The following is a 5,842-nucleotide window of genomic DNA, read 5'->3' on the forward strand; positions in this document are numbered from 1 at the left end:
GAAAACAACACCCATTGCATCGTATAGTGTTTTTGATTTTTCAAATTGCTGCTTTTTTTAATGATAAATGTTTTTCGATTAGCAGCTTGGGTGTTCATTTATCAAGTGCCATAAAGAAAATGAAGGAAAAACAACGATGTTTACATTTTAGCACATAGCAGGCCAATGTTAAACCTGCAAGTCGAACTGAAAAGACAAGTTTAGTCTCTTATTTTAGTATATGTTATATTTGAAAGACAGCACAAGCTGCATTACAATGTAAGCCATATGTGCTAAGTTACTTGGAATGGTCAGAATAGTTTGATGGATATTTTAGTGTGCAATATTTGACATGGAGAATGCATGTTTTAAATGGATTATTGGTTGTGGGTAAAAAGGTGTGTGTGTGTGTGTGTGTGTGTGTGTGTGTATGTTTGCCCTTGTTTATATTACATTGTGGGGACCAAATGTCCCCATAAGAATAGTAAAACCTGAGATCACCTCCATTGTGGGGACCAGCCAGCGGTCCCCACTTTTCAAAAGGCTTATAAATCACACAGGATGAGTTGTTTTGAGAAAGTAAAAATGCAGAATGTTTCCTGTGATGGGTAGGTTTAGGGGTAGGGTTAGTGTAAGGGGACAGAATATACAGTTTGTACGGTATAAAAACCATAACGTCTATGGAAAGTCCCCACAAAGATAGTGAACCAGACATGTGTGTGTGTGTGTGTGTGTGTGCGTGTGTGTGCGTGTGTGTGCGTGTGTGTGTGTGTGTGTGTGTGTGTGTGTGTGTGTGTGTGTGTGTGTGTGTGTGTGTGTGTGTGTGTGTGTGTGTGTGTGTGTGTGTGTGCATCACTGCTCTTATAAGACAACAACTAATTTTTTATATGTATTTATATTTTTTCCTCTTTATCTTTGAATCTTGAAGTTCATCATTAGGATACTGGATTTCTACCTTTACCTTCATTAACCACCTCCAGGTTCTGGTTTGGTTTATATTTACTGTAAGTCTCTACACCACATCCAAATTAAACAAATCTGCTTAACTGAACTGAAATAGTTTGAAAGCTAGAAGAAATTGTTAGTGTTTGTTTAAAATAACCTTTCAATTTGGTTCCACATCACATCAGATAACTGTATTTTAAACAAAGTTGATTTTTTTTTTTTTCATGAATGGAAAATTCAACAGGAAATTGCTACTGTTTAAAAATTGTGCAAATATTTAAAAATTATGGAACATTGTTGTCCTTTATTGTAGTAATAATGAGGCCCACAATAAAGGCTGGAATTTCATGGTATGTTTTGATAGAACATAGGCTGACAGTTGATTTTACTAGAGCTTTGTTGATTTTTGGATTTTCTGTGTCTGGCTCCGGTTGAGGCTTAGAGACAAATGTTTGGCAAAGGTTTGTTAAGTTCTGTGCCATTTTGAAAGGTCATCGTGTCACCTCCATACACACACAATACCATTATTTGCTACCTCTTGAATTGTTGCATAAAAAGCCCTTATATATTTGTGAACATTCACATGCTCTTGGTGTAAAATGATCTCTGTGGAATTATTCTTTTTCAACAATAAACCGTTTTAATAAGTTCTTCATATTTGTATAATATTTAAAAAATGTTTCCACCACTCACTCTTTCAGCTCTTACATTTATTGCCTCTTTTCCATTATCACATTTCAATATTTATATTTCAAATCTCCACTGGCTTCAAAAGCTTCTCGAGATCACAAATAAGTTTAAAGGGTTACATTTCCTGTTTTGATGAACTATGGGACCAGTCAAATTATTCATCTATGGGATCATGGGACGTCCTGCTTTTGCAGAGTTAGGCACGCTCCTGGGTCAACACATTTTATTGGTCCTGGAACAACATTCCTGTCCATATTCCTAGCTCTAAACCTAACCCTACCCATAAAATTATTATTAAAATCAGAGGGAAATTAACACTGACGGAAGTAGAAGCACCTAACCATGATTGTAATCCTAAACTTGACATAAACTGTAAATGTTGATCCAGGAACATGTTGCACTTGGTGAAATCAGGTTCTGCGGGATGCATGCCACAGATGCTACTCATAGACAATATAAGTTCAAAATAAGTATTCCTTTAACTCTGAGCACAGTTGTCTGAGATGGAGGTCAAAGCTCAGCTACATCCAGAATGCTGGCACACCAATAAACAAAGAAGCCTATTGGATCTGAGACTTCTTATTCTTATCAGATATCTACTGATGTGAATTTGGCTGGTGAGGAAAGCGAGGTCAGGCTGTTAGATGCATTACATCAGGTAACCATCCATGCTGCTGACATAATTCGGAACTTCCAGCTTTTATGCAACAGGAGGATTGTTTAACGTGTTTGGAAAACAAACAAGCACATTGTGAACAAGTTAAAACTTTCCTCTGTATTACTCAGTTCTAGGAAGGACTGGGAAAAATGCCCATTCTCCCATATCAAACGTCATTCATTAGGAAATCAAACACCACACCCATGTTACATGATCAGGATTAAAAGTTACTCATGAAATGCAGTCAATCTATTACTGGAAGTCAGCTAATAAGAATAAATTGGTTATTCTGGATTTTGTTTCTGTTTTTTCTATTTCTTATATCTGTTTGAGAAGAGTTTGCAAAACTGCAGTAATTTTTGGGCAAAATATTCAATATTCTGGTTTAATAAGTAAGGGATAATGTAGCGAATAACAACCCCGACAGGCTGAGGGGTCTTGAATCATAGTAATTATAATATATTTATATAATTATAATAGAACCATAGTAATCGATTGTCGAGTTCACACGCATAGGTTTAGTTGCCAATGATCACGCGCGTGAACTCGACAATCGATTACTATGGACTTCGACCGAAAACAGGAAGAAAATATAGGTATGTGCGCTGGCTGAAATAACATCATATTTATTAATATCTTTCACATCTACTGCAGTCAGATTCACCCGTGTTCACTCTGAAGGAATCACTCACATGGCTGGGCACTTGTAATGACACATCAAGGATGTTAAGAGGCTAATACCTGATAATGGACACCTCGTCGGGCATTAACCCTTACATAACAGACCGCATTCTACACATACTGTCTATGATTCTACATAGGGATTCAACCAAGCCATGTAATAAACTGGTTTAATACATTTCCCTCACAACAACATTGCTTTACCATTATATGAGAATCGACACAACTTTTCATAAAACCACAGTGGTCGAACAACTATACCAAGAAAGTAAACTGCATAAAAAACAGTTGTAAACTAGTGTGTGTCTAAGTGACTGATGACATCACCAGCAACTCACCCAGTGAAATCAAAGTCTATGAATAGATTATTTGCCAGTATCTCACTGTTGTGTTAGTACAGGTTTGGATTTAGGAGGGTAAAAAAAAATATATAAAGGAAGAAATTACTTCTGAGAGAGACTCTACAGCAGCTCATCATTCTTCTTTCATCAAGAAAGAACTAGCCTACACGTGCAGACTGTACTTTTAAGTATTTTTAGCTGCCATTTTGAAAGAAGCTCCATGCAGGTGATCTTTAATAAAGTATTTGAATTGTGTGCATTATGATTCTTCAGGTTTGTTTCTCCATATTCTAAACATTCTGTAAATATATTTTCATAATGGTTACAGTCACCATGACAGCTATAGGACAACAATTTGAACGGCAGCCCCCGAACAGTGGGCAGTTTGGATATCTAAAATTTGTGTTGTGATTCGATCACATGCCGTGGTCACACTTTTGTATGTTTCTCACCTTATTCATTATCTTCCCAGCACAGCTCTTATGTTTTGAATCTTATCAGGGCAGCATTAAAAAAGAAATTACCTTTCACATAAAACAATTGGCCTTTGGAGTCATTTGCAATGTGTAGTCACCATCATATGAGGAAAGAGGGACGTTCTTTCCTGCATTTACAAACAGTGAATAGGCCATAAAACAGCTCAAAGCTTGTGCCAAAATGGTGCTGAAGAACAAATCATTTAGGCTTAGGGGTCATTCACAAAGAACACATGATTAAAAAATATTACAGAATAATCTGAATTGTGAGATATAAGATATAAACTCAGAATTGCGATTAAAAAGTTGATAAACAGATATTTTTTTATTATGTGGTGGAAGTAAGCCTTCAAAATCATTAGTGTGAGAAAACGAAAGAGAGTGTGCATGTCACACAGGTGAGAATAGCAGAAATACTGTATAAGTTGCCATGACAACATAAACACAGATATCAAATTTAAGCAGATATCGCAGATGAAGTGATATGTGTGCATGGACCTGTATCTGTGTGCACTGACGAACCACGTTGCAGAAAAAGTTTCTGCATAATGTGTAATGTTTGCTTGTTATTTTGTTGATCTATTGTTTTTGGACCGTGAAATTTTTTTAAGCATTTCATCACATGACTTGTGCCAACATTTCACTGTTTTCACAACATTGCTATGAGCTATGAGCAGGCTTGGGCTAGAGTTGAAGGTGGATGTAAGGATACTAACAGATCATGTCTGAACAAATCGACCTCTACTGGAAACTCTTTCCCAAACTGAGATGGCACTGTTAAATCACCTCTCCAACATGTTATCTAGACCGAGACTAGTCATAATGTGTCTGCTTTTAAAGCGCAAGAAAAGTCCCATATCAGAAAAGAGTAGGTGGAAGAGAGATTGTTTGATTGCTTTGAGGAGTATGTTAATCAGTTTATGTGACATATATCTCCTTGACAGCAGAAACATACACAGTTACTCAAATATGTTTTATAATGCACTGACTAGTGTCTGTAGTAACACAAAATATCACTACACAGTACACACACATATGAACTATAGTGTTTCAGCATAGTTCAATCACATAAGTTTCCCCTAGCAGCACTGTCTATATGAAATGGGCTATGGCTGTGTAGCGTCACTTTGCTCCCCAAAAATGAAACCTATTGATGTTTTTGGATGCCTCAACACCCCACTTGGGCAGGTTTGGGATTTTATCTGCATGTGTTTAATTTGTCTGCATGGTCTCTTTTTTATTCCTTACTCCTGTAAAGGCATAAACTTGACTTGGCCTGACATTAATCTAAAGCAGGATGGCTAATGATGAGGCATCCGCATTCATAACCCTTAAGAGAACAATCCCATGACATTCTTGTTATTATTGTTTATTACTCATAAAATTGCCTAAACTTGTTTTCGTTAAAGGCGTTAGAGAACTTCTTGATTGCTGAGTCATGTTTCACTTGCCTTTCCAATACTACATTCCAAAAAAGGCATGTATCGAAAAACGTGAAACGACACAAATGTCTTTGATGACAAGTTAATCAAGGGCGAACAACACTCAATTCAGATTTCAAAGAACTAAAACGCTATAAATAAAAATGAATACATTCATGAATGAATAAATAAATAAATAAACAAACATGCCAATAATAATAGTATTGATAATAATAATAATAAAATGTTAAATGCTGCATTAAAAATAATACACTCATCGCTGCTCATTACCAGCAACAAACAGAACAAATTCCTCTGGAAATAGATTATACCCTTTGGAACTGAAACGTTTTTATGTACTTATTTCTATTTACACAGAAATGTATAGGCCTACTGCCTGTACAAGATTAGAGCCTTACTTCGTTGAATTGTTGTAGGCTACAGACATCTCTTTAATGTGATACAAAACAGTGATTGTTTTCTTAAATGTGAGATTTGCTGCAAAGATACAGTAGCTATATGTGCGACCTAAATTAATCCAGTAACAACATTTGCATTTGATCTTCTTTCTGGTTCAGTGCTGAGAACTACATTACCCACAATCCTCTTCACCCGATCAGTGACGCGGCAGGTTTTTTTTCTCCGCTCATC

The sequence above is a fragment of the Scardinius erythrophthalmus genome (genome assembly GCF_964197995.2).
Source record: "Scardinius erythrophthalmus genome assembly, chromosome: 19".
NCBI classification, from domain to species: Eukaryota; Metazoa; Chordata; class Actinopteri; order Cypriniformes; family Leuciscidae; genus Scardinius; species Scardinius erythrophthalmus.